Source organism: Chrysemys picta, chromosome 6 (assembly GCF_011386835.1).
Source record: "Chrysemys picta bellii isolate R12L10 chromosome 6, ASM1138683v2, whole genome shotgun sequence".
In the NCBI taxonomy this organism is placed as follows: Eukaryota; Metazoa; Chordata; order Testudines; family Emydidae; genus Chrysemys; species Chrysemys picta.
This window is the reverse complement of record NC_088796.1, coordinates 63,489,805-63,501,023: the sequence shown is the minus strand read 5'-3', so window position 1 is coordinate 63,501,023 and position 11,219 is coordinate 63,489,805.

Sequence of the window (11,219 nt, the reverse complement as noted above, 5' to 3'; positions counted from 1 at the left end):
GCGATTAGTAATTTTATTGAAGACATTTTCACAGAGATTACTTGCTTTTAGTAAACATGGAGCTAAAGAATGCAAGGGAAAGAATCAGTTGTGTTGAAACTGAGATGGATGGGTGCTGTGGCAACCTTCCATCCCTAGCCTAAAAAAAAAAAAGGCGTTTTGCTAGTGTTGATAATAAGAATACCAGCATGTTAGTAGATGAAGCAAAATACATAGCTGTTCTAAAATCAGCCGTTCCCTTTGAAGAATTACAGTAGTTCTTGCATACTCATGACAATCTAAGAGGGGCCCCAATTTTGCCACCCTCATATTGGGTAGTACCTCAGTGTGACTACTGCCTTGCTGAGGTACTTCTCAGCATGAGTAAGGATGGAAGAATTGGGCCCTAAATTATTTCCATTGGAAAAGAATCCAAAAGGAGGTGGTATCTACAAAATGAATACACAGTGGAAAGTTGCAGTATAACTCCATTTCTCCAAGAGGTTTTAGGCACAGGGCCTGTGCAGGGGTTTGGATGATTCATGGATTCACATTGGGATGCACACACATAATTTGGGGTTTAGATAAGCGGGGTTTAGTTTAAGTAAGTGGGGTTTAATTGCTCAGTTGTTACATGAGAGATCACACAGATCACTACAAAGAATGGCTGGTCGAAAAACATTCTCTAAAAGCAGTGAAAATATGTTGTTGTTGCATAGATAGGCAAATCAGCATTATGTCACACAAGTAGGCAAGCTCAGGGGATCCTTGTGTGCTGAAGATCAGTGCAGGATGTACTGTTGTTTTGTAGTCTGGTTCTCCTATCAAACTCCTTACTGTGAGCACTTTCCAAGGAAATGTGAATATCTCATCACAAATGCCTTTCTCTCCGGGTGGAATAACTGTGGCTGCAAAAGGACGAGGAAGAGGGGAAAAGTGGTTGTGTTAGCCAGAACCAGGACACAATCAATGGCCAAACACCACAGAGCAGGCCCAAAGTGAGAGGTGGCATTTATTACTTCCCTGGATATCAAGCAGGGGCCAGCAGTGAGTAAGCTGCATGGATACCCTTGCCTGCAATATCTCTGGGCCGAGGATTCCAAATCACCTTTCAACCCCACAAGTTTGCATTTTGTTCAGGCTTTGTTTCCACTTTTGAGAATTTGCCTCTACAATGGGTATGTCTATACAGCCCGCAGCAGTGAGCCTCCCAGTATGGATCCTAGCATCCCTTTATGCCAGTCTAGTTCCCAAATGCAAATTAAAGCAATTTCCAAGAACTAGATACCTCTGATTCCCAAGGGGCCAATATGAGAGCCGAGGATGATCAGGACACAAGGGTATCATAGCTACTCACCCTTTTTCCAACTGTGACACTGCACAGGTGGATGAGGGAAAATCATTTAGCTCCACTCAAGATCTTCCTGTAGCTGGATCCATTGTGTTTATGGAAGCTTTGTGCCAGTGAGTTGGCACAAATATGCTCTGATGTACTAAAGGATATGATCTAATGCAGTTTACAATCAGATTAGTTTTACCTGTAAATTTAATTAAGTAATGTTTGTAAAATACTTATGAGCATGCAAAACACTATATAAATACATAGTATTCTTATTATGATAGAGTGACCAGACGTCCCGATTTTATAGGGACAGTCCCAATTTTTTGGTCTTTTCCTTATATGGACTCCTATTACCCCCCACCCCCTGTCCCGCTTTTTCACACTTGCTGTCTGGTCACCCTATATTATTATTCATATTTGGATTTATTTACATAATTGCTTTATATTATGTAACTAGACAAAATATCATATTACTTCTACTAGTTAAAAAGAGAGAAATCTCCATTTATTAAATTGTCCAGAATGTTGCAGTCATAAGATATTATAAGATAGCACAAGAATTTTGCATGCATAATGAGCACCTAAAATTGTTGGAATTATTCTTAATCCTCAGTATCAAATTTGTATCCAGGTCATTCAGTCGATTAAATTATCATTGAAAGCTAAATCAGCAATATAAGCATAAGGTTCATAAAATTACAATATTAGAAGGCTAATTAACTGGACAGAGTTGGGTCATAACTTTTAATATGGCATTTGGAACAATAGCTTTCCAATTATGCATTTTAATCTGTTTTTTACTGAGCAGAGCTTTTCCATCTGATAGGTCATGTGGCAAAAACTATGAAAGCAGTGACCTTATACTTACCATCCTACAATTCCTTTAGTATAAAGGCTACATGAAATATACTCAGTGATTAACTTAAGTATAGAAAAAAAAATCAGCATTACTCTTGCCAGATGAGAAAATGCTAAAGGAACACATTTATCTACCTATTTTGTACTAGATTGAGGTCTCATCCCAAACTCATTGAAGGCAATGGAAACAATCCTATTGTATTTTGTGGCTTTGTCTGTTTGCTAGCAGTCATATAGGGAGGGGCTGCACTGAAGCTGGAGTCCCCAGAAGGGTCTAGTAGTTACAATCATAGAAATGTAGAGCTGGAAGAGACCAAAAGGTCATCCAGTCCATTCCTCCTGCTGAACCAAGATTAAGTATATGTGAGGGGATCCCCCTGGGTGCAGCCTGGGACTGTGGGGCCGCTGTGCCCCCTGAACTCTCTCCAGCCTGGGCTGTCTCTCAAAATGCCTTGCTAGTGACCAGCAGTAAACCCCTCCAGGTGGTGTGATCACTCAGTACAACAGCATGTGGAGCCCCACACCCAGCTATATTGCATGAATGCTCTCAGAGCCACTCATGAATCACACAGAGAAAGGCACCAACCCAGTCCCCCCGAGCTCTGTACGCCAGGAATATACCATCTTACACTGTTCAAGATGGCATGCTTTATATGTAAGATCACAATTATATAAAAATGAGGAATATGGGGGTGCCAGGATGCTCCCCCAAGGTCTAGAATGTCACAGTATACTTAGACCATCCCTGACAAGTCTTTGTCTAGCCTGTCCTTAAAAAAACTAGGCAACCCGTTTCAGTGCTGAACTATCCTTATAATTAGAAAGTTTTTCTTAAAAAAACCCAAATCTCTGTTGCTACAAACTAAGCTGATTACTTCTTGTTCTGCCTTCAGTGGATGTGGAGAACAGTTGATCACCATCCTCTTTAAAACAGCCTTTAACATATTCTGTCCCTCCTCAGCCTTCTTTTAACTCTGGGCTAATTCTTTCAACCTTTCCTACTATGTCATGTTTTCTAAACCTTTTATCATTTGTTTTGCTCTCCTCTGGACTCTCTCTTCAATTTATCCACATCTTAAAGAGTGGCACTCAAAACTGGATACAGTATTCCATCTGAGGCCTCATCAGTGCTGAGTAGAACAGAACAATTACCTGCCTTGTCTTACATATGATATTCCTTTTAGTATACTCCAGAATGACATTGGCCATTTTCACAACAGCATCACACTGTTAACTCATATTTTCTTCATTACTACTCCTAGCCAGTTACTCCCCTTTTTATATCAGTGCACTTAATTTTTCCTGCCTAAGTGAAGTACTTTGCACTTGTCTTTATTGAATTTCAATTTGTTGATTTCAGACCTATCCTCACTTGATCAAGAGAATTTGGGATCATAATTCTGTCCTCTAAAGTGCTTGCAACCCCTCCCAGCCTGGTGTCATCTGCAAATTTTATAAGCATACTCTCCACTTCATCATCCAAGTTATTAGTTAAAATATTGAACAGTACCAGACCCAGGACAGAATCCTGTATAATGCAGTAAATACACCTTACCAGTTTGATAGCAAACCATTCATGACTACTGTTTCGGTATGGTCTTTCAACCATTTGTGTAGCCACTTTAGTATAATTTCATCTAGATCATATTTCCCTAGTTTCCTTTATGAGCATGTCTTGTGGGACAGTGCCAAAAGTCTTACTAAAATCCATATATATCACATCTACAGCTTCCCCCTATCCACTAGTCCAGATGCCATATAAAAAATGGGGCTTTGATTATGACTGAGGCCACTAGGTATTGCCATAATACAAAATCATAATACTTTATTTTATTATTGAGCTTCATCAATATGGATCACATTTTACAGTACAGATAAAGATAGATTCCCTTTCCTCGAGAGTTTGAATTCTAATGCCCCAGTCCTGCAGCTGACTCCATATGCATTGTACCAACCCAGAGCCTTGTACCAACCCAAAGCCCTTTTTAACTCAGTAGAGATGTGCATGCGTGCCCATTAAGTCAGTTGCAGTGTGGATGACTGCTCTCCTACAGATTCCTTTTGTTTTCAAGGGGATTCTGCATGGATGTGGGGGTCTGTGCTAATGGATACTAATGTAGGATTGTGACTGAAATTAAGATGAGAGCAGAAGGAGTTAATACAAAGAGGACAGGTGTAACTGGGGTCCCAGGGGAGCCAACTGAGGTCACTCAATTAGGGTGAACTGCAAAGAATGGGGCAGACAATCCCCAAAGCTGATGGATATTCCAATACTTAGATTTACCAAGCCAGCACAAAACAGCTTCTACAACACCTTACTGACTACCCAGAAGCCAACAACACAGTTCCCTTAAAGTAACCCAGCCCCAGGCCTGCTCCCAGACACCCAAGTCAAATATGATGAAGATTACTGAAAATCTTATTCATCATATAAAAAATTTCAACCAATCCCAAAGGATCGGACACATTACCTCCCAGGTTAATGAATATTCCATATCTTATCCAAATACATGGTTCAAGCCAATTCTTATTAACTAAACTAACATTTATGAAAAAAGAAGAGAGAGAGAGTGTTGGTTAAAAGATCAGTGTACATACAGACACAAGTACAATTCTTGAGCTTCAGATTCAAAGCAGAGATGGAGAGCTTTGTAAATGCAAAGAGTTCTTTCAGAAATAGTTCACAGATTATAGTCCAATGTCTGCATTCAGGGTGGTCCAGTCAGAACTGGGATCTCAATTCTTGTGGTTTAGGCGTCCCCTGCATGAAACCTCAAGCAGATCTGAGATGACAGGATCAGGACCCAAGCCATTTTCTATACAGTTTCAGGCCTTCTTTGGCAGCTCGGAGTCTCTCAGTGAAAAATAGACACTCATTTCCTAAGCAACACCGGTAATTATTCACACAGATTAACATAAGGCAATTACCTGTTTTTCCACCATTCGCAGATTATTTGCTATACATTTCAAAGAGTGAGGAACACAGCGATATCCTATGTTTACAGGTCATTTAAATGTCAAGATGTTCTTTTGATCTCTGAATTAACAGAATACAGCATAGATAAGGACGCTTTGACTACATTGTGGACCACTACCAATATATATGTAAATACACAAAAACACAAACATTATCTCCCCATATGTCTTTAAGGATTGAATTTGAGTCATTTATCCTTCAGGATGCTTAACTCTTTCCAGTCATGTGTCACAGCAGGAAAAGGTTTTCAGCCAAAATTCCTCTGAGAATTTCCCAGGCAGGGAGCAATGGTGCATCACCCATGCACCACCTTTGGAGAGGTATTGAACAGTTCAAAGTAGAATGAGCTGTCTACCATCAGGTCCCTGACCAGGCCAGCTCTAGTAACAGCAACACATTAGCATCCTTACACATAGTGTAGCCAACCAAGAGTGTTGGGTGAGTGTCATACATTTCTTGGAGAGGCTGTCTTTCAAAACTTTCAATGCTTCCTCATTTCGGCCTGATCAGTGATCTTGTCTGGCTCACACTATTTGAGTATTTCCCTTCTGGTCCTGGCAAGTCCAGTAGCAAGAGAGAGATGTTACTACCCATCTGTTGTGTGTTTGTTCTTCCATCCTCTCCTCCGAAGAAGAAGTGTAGAAGTGTGTTCAGCAGAGTGTCTTGTTTAGGTAGGTTGTGTCTATACATAATACACCTTTTGCTAAATGTTTATACTGATCCTTGTAGAACTCCATTAGTCTAGTGGTGGAGGTGCAATTTCCCATCACTACTTGTTGGGAACATTCTTCCAGAAAGGACTCAAATCATTTTAGCACATTACCCTGCACCACTGCCTCCTCTCTCAGGTGAGACAACAAGACTTTCGTGGTCAACAGTGTTTAATACCGCACAGTGGTACAGCAGGATGAGAATAGATGTCTGTCCTCTATCTATCATCCATCAGTGCCACTAAGGCAGTCTTAGTTCCATTTCCGGGTCTGAAACCAGATGATGCTGGATCTAGAATGTCAGCTTCAGTTAGATGAGCTTGGCCTTTGACTAGCTGAGATGTCCTTTGACTAGCTTCTCTGAGCTTTCTCAGGAGTAGGAGGTTTGACCCTGGATGGTAGTTAGCTAGGACAGAAGCGTCCAGGTGGGTTTCTTCAGTTTTGTTCAGACTATTGCATGCTTGAAGAAGAAAGGGGAGATTACTTCTTTGAATGACCTGTGAATCCAACCCAAGCCAGAAAGGGCATGCGTTGGATTCACAGGTCTGTATTTGAGACTCTTTTGAAGTGTCCAGAACTTCTTGATGAGTGAATGTACTGAGTTCTGGGAATGCAAGTGGGCTGTTGGGTGGAGGCTGAGCAGATCCATGCTGTTCAGAATGATGCTTATTTTTTTCTGAATTGGTTTCCTTGACCCTTCTTGTCAACACTTTAACATATACCAGTTATCTGACTGTGGAATAAAATATGTGCTTTTAATTGTACTTTGCAGTGAGAGATGAGACATTCTTCTTGGCTGCTTTATATTGAATTTCAGACAGCACTATGATTCTTAATTTATGTATAGAATCACTTTTGAATTTGGAATCAAATATTGAGTAAATTCTTGCAACAAAATTAGACCATTTTCCTAGAGCAGAGATAACAAATCACAAAAAAATTATGAGTAGAGCAGGTCAGAAGACAATAATTCCATTTCACCATGACTTTTGAGGTTTTAAAATTTGTTTTCTTTCTGCATTGGACCAAAACCAAACCTTTGAAACAGTTTTGTAAAACTGAATTATATCAAAATGGTTGTTTTTTGGATCAAAAAGGTCAGGTTTTAAATTCAGGGTGTTCCTTCTCTCTCTTTCACTGTGGAAGTGACCAGAATGTCCACCTTCAAACTAAGAAACCTTACTGTCAAAAACTTTTCCAGAATTTATGTTTCTGTGAAAAGTTTCAGCTTCAACAAAACTTATTTCCCCCACCCCCCGCCAAAAGCTCTAATTATGAGTCTAAGTATCAGGGGGTAGCCGTGTGAGTCTGTATCCACAAAAACAATGAAAGTCTGGTGGCACCTTAAAGACTAACGGATTTATTTGGGCATAAGCTTTTGTGGGTAAAAAAACTCACTTCTTCAGATGCCTCTGTTACTCTTTAAGGCGCCACCAGACTCCTCGTTGTAATTATGAGTCTGATACTTATTTCTGCATCACTGTATCTGTAAATTTACCTGTCAGATAATATTTAGTACTGATAAAGCTGTTTGATCAAAGTATAGAATAAACATTAACTAATTATTCCTTATAAAAGGCCTGTGAATTGGGCACTCTATTAGCAGATGGGAAAACTGAGGCAGAAATTTGAAGTGACTTGCCCAAGTCCACCCAATGAAGCAGTGAGCACTGACTAAGGCCCCAAATGTGCAAGGTGTTTTGCATTGGTGGGCTCCTGTGTTTGCACATAATCCCTTGACTTCAGGGGTCCATCCATATGGAGCAGCTTGCAGGATCAGGGCATGTTTACTTTTGGCTTTCCTGACTTCCAAGCTGCCTTGAAGAATAAAAAGAATAAAAATAAAAAGTCTCTTAATGTGACAACTAGCTTTTACTCATTGGCATCTTTGTACTTCAGTACTGGGAAATTATACTTGAAACTCAGAAAGGTCTCAAATAAAGCTCTGGCTGGCTATAGCTTTTCTTAACTACTTTGGATTTCCCTGGGCATCTGCAGCTTACTACTCTTGATTTTTCAGTTCACCGTGAGACTGGAAAAAAAGAGAATGGCAGAGCAATGATTTTTGCTTGATATAAACATTATCTGGAGTAAATACTTTACAATAAGCAGTTGTTTCAACATGACATTAAACTGAATGCTAATTTATGATGCCGTTGTTATCATGTTTATATGAATTAATTACATGGCAGATAAAACTGGTGAACAACTCAATTTTATGCATCCATTCTTTTTGCTGAGACACCAAACCCCACCATGACATACTTGAAGTTCACAAAACAAAACAAAAAAAACATTTTAGCATTTCAGTCCAGGTGCTAGAATTCAAAAACTGTGTGACTTTACTTGACATTAGAAATTATCAGTAAAACAAATATTCTATTTATTATTTGGATCTGGGAAATGAGATGCTAGTGTGCTGGAATGTGGAAATCAGAACGCATATATTGTACTTTTTGCTGTGCACCAAGGAACTGCAAAAGCAAGAGAATAATAGCACTCAAAGGAATAACCAGGGTAAACCTTCACACTCAGGATCTCCATATTACTTTTTCTGTAATAACTTAACATGACTTAATAGCACAGAATGGAAAAGAGGAGAGTTCTGCAGACTAAAGAGAAGATAATCTTTTGGTTCTGTTGGTACATAGTCCAACACAATGGAGTCCTGATCCATAACGAGGCTTCTAGGTGCTACAATAATATAAACAATTAATAATCAACTGTGGGAGAGGAGTGGGAAATGCAGTAGAGAGAAAAACATAAAGCCAGAAAAGACCTTGAGCTAAATCTGTACAGTTATCAGATGATGCACTTTTTTAGGGGCATGTTGCAGGGGAGCTGTTAAATCCCTCCACGTTCTTCAACAAAATGCTGTTTTGTTGGGTCCCAAAAGTCTGGAAATAGAGATTGGGGAGGGAGATCTTGCCACAATGATACATAAACTTAATACAGTATGTCAAGTATCAGGGGGTAGCTGTGTTAGTCTGTATCTACAAAAACAACAAGGAGTCTGGTGGCACCTTAAAGACTAACAGATTTATTTGGGCATCCGAAGAAGTGAGGTTTTTACTCACGAAAGCTTATGCCCAAATAAATCTGTTAGTCTTTAAGGTGCCACCAGACTCCTTGTTGTTTTAATACAGTATGATCTCCCAAAAATATTTTTGGAAATTGTCGCATCTATCATAGGGAACATTGCTTTAGATTTTGCTATGATAATATACAATGTAAAAATGTGAAAAACATTTTCATTCATATTTTCACATTGTAATCAGCTTGGATCTTTATTATAAATAGGGATCAGTAAGTCAGTCCTGTGATAGAATTTACCAGTAACAGCCCTAGGGAAAAAAAAGGACTGAACAAACTGCAATCCTGTTTCATATTGTATGTATTGAACAGATATTGTCCTCAAAATACAGTGTCTCCTTCTTACTGAGTTACCCAAACTTCTTGTGGCAAGTAGATACTTGTATAATTGTTTCTACACAGGCTTGTGACATCTGAAAATGAGTAGGTGAGGATGGACATAAAGATGCACTCAAAGCCAATTTACAGAAGCAGCAGATAAAGATCATGTATCTGATTGAAAACAGGGGAGGCAAGTCTCTACCTTGCCTTCCATGATGCATTTTAATCTAGGTGGCAAAGAGGACTCTTATTCAGGGATAATCTGTGTGATGTTCTTATTTACCTTTCTCCCACTTCTCCGACTTCAGTAAAGCCCACAGCATGCACTGAAACAAATACACAGCTATGTTTCAAAGTTCAACATTGTGTTACCTTTAGGGCATGGAAGGATTAAATTTTTATTGGTAAATGCCAATAAATATTAGGGCTGTCAAGTGATTTAAACAAAATTAATTGTGTGATTTAAAAAATTGCAATAAATTATGTGATTAATTGTATTGTTAAACAATAGAATACTTTATATAAATATTTTTGTATGTTTTTGACATTTTCAAAAATATTGATTTCAGTTATAATGCAGAATACAAAGTGTACAGTGCTCATTTTATATTTATTTTTATTATATATAACACTGGTCTACAATTTTTGAGAAGTCGTCTGCTTCAGAGATATAATGTGCTATTTATTATGTATTTTGATGTGCTGCATTCAAATATGACAATTAAAACAACTGATTGGCTACTGTTTCTAAGATATTTAAGTTTTTACATTTTATGTCTATGTATATTGTGTAGATAGTAGAGTTTTAATTATAAATTGTAAACCTAGGTCTTCTCATGTGTTTATGGTTGCTTTACACGATAATATTTCGCCTGTCCTGTTTATGTAACATTTTCAAAATCAGCAAAAGTGTTATATAAATTAAATTTATTATGCAACAAAAGGCAAAAAACTATTATGTACATAGTTTAGTCCTATTCAGCGTCTACTCGGCGCTTCTTGGCTTGTCTCTTGTATTCATTAAATGGAGCATCTCTTGTCACTGTCCAGCAATAGTCTGCAAGCATTGATGGGCTCCCTTTGCCCTAATAGCATTTCTCCATTGTTGCAATGTCCTGGTGAAATCGCTCGCCATGCTCGTCGCTCACTGCTCCACAGTTCGGTGGAAAAAAATCTAGATGAGAGTGCAAAAAATGTATCTTTAGTGACATGTTGAAACCAAGGCTCTTGTATGCCTTGAGGAGGTTTTCTACCAACAACCTGTAGTTGTCTGCCTTGTTGTTTCCGAGAAAAGTTATTGCCACTAACTGGAAGGCTTTCCATGCCGTCTTTTCCTTGCCACGCAGTGCATGGTCAAATGCATCATCTCGAAGAAGTTCACAAATCTGAGGACCAACAAAGACACCTTCCTTTATCTTAGCTTCACTTAACCTTGGAAATTTTCCACGGAGGTACTTGAAAGCTGCTTGTGTTTTGTCAATGGCCTTGACAAAGTTCTTCATCAGACCCAGCTGATGTGTAAGGGTGGTAACAAAATCTTCCTTGATTCAACAAGTGGTGGATGCTGAACACTTTTCCTCCCAGGCTCCAATGACTGTCGGAGTGGCCAATCTTTCTTGATGTAGTGGGAATCTCTTGCACGACTATCCCATTCGCAGAGAAAACAGCAGTACTTTGTGTATCCAGTCTGTAGACCAAGCAAGAGAGCAACAACCTTCAAATCACCACAAAGCTGCCACTGATGTTGGTCATAGTTTATGCACCTCAAAAGTTGTTTCATGTTGTCATAGGTTTCCTTCATATGGACTGCATGACCAACTGGAATTGATGGCAAAACTTTGTCATTATGCAGTAAAACAGCTTTAAGACTCGTCTTCGATGAATCAATGAACAGTCTCCACTCATCTGGATCGTGAACAATGTTGAGGGCTGCCATCAC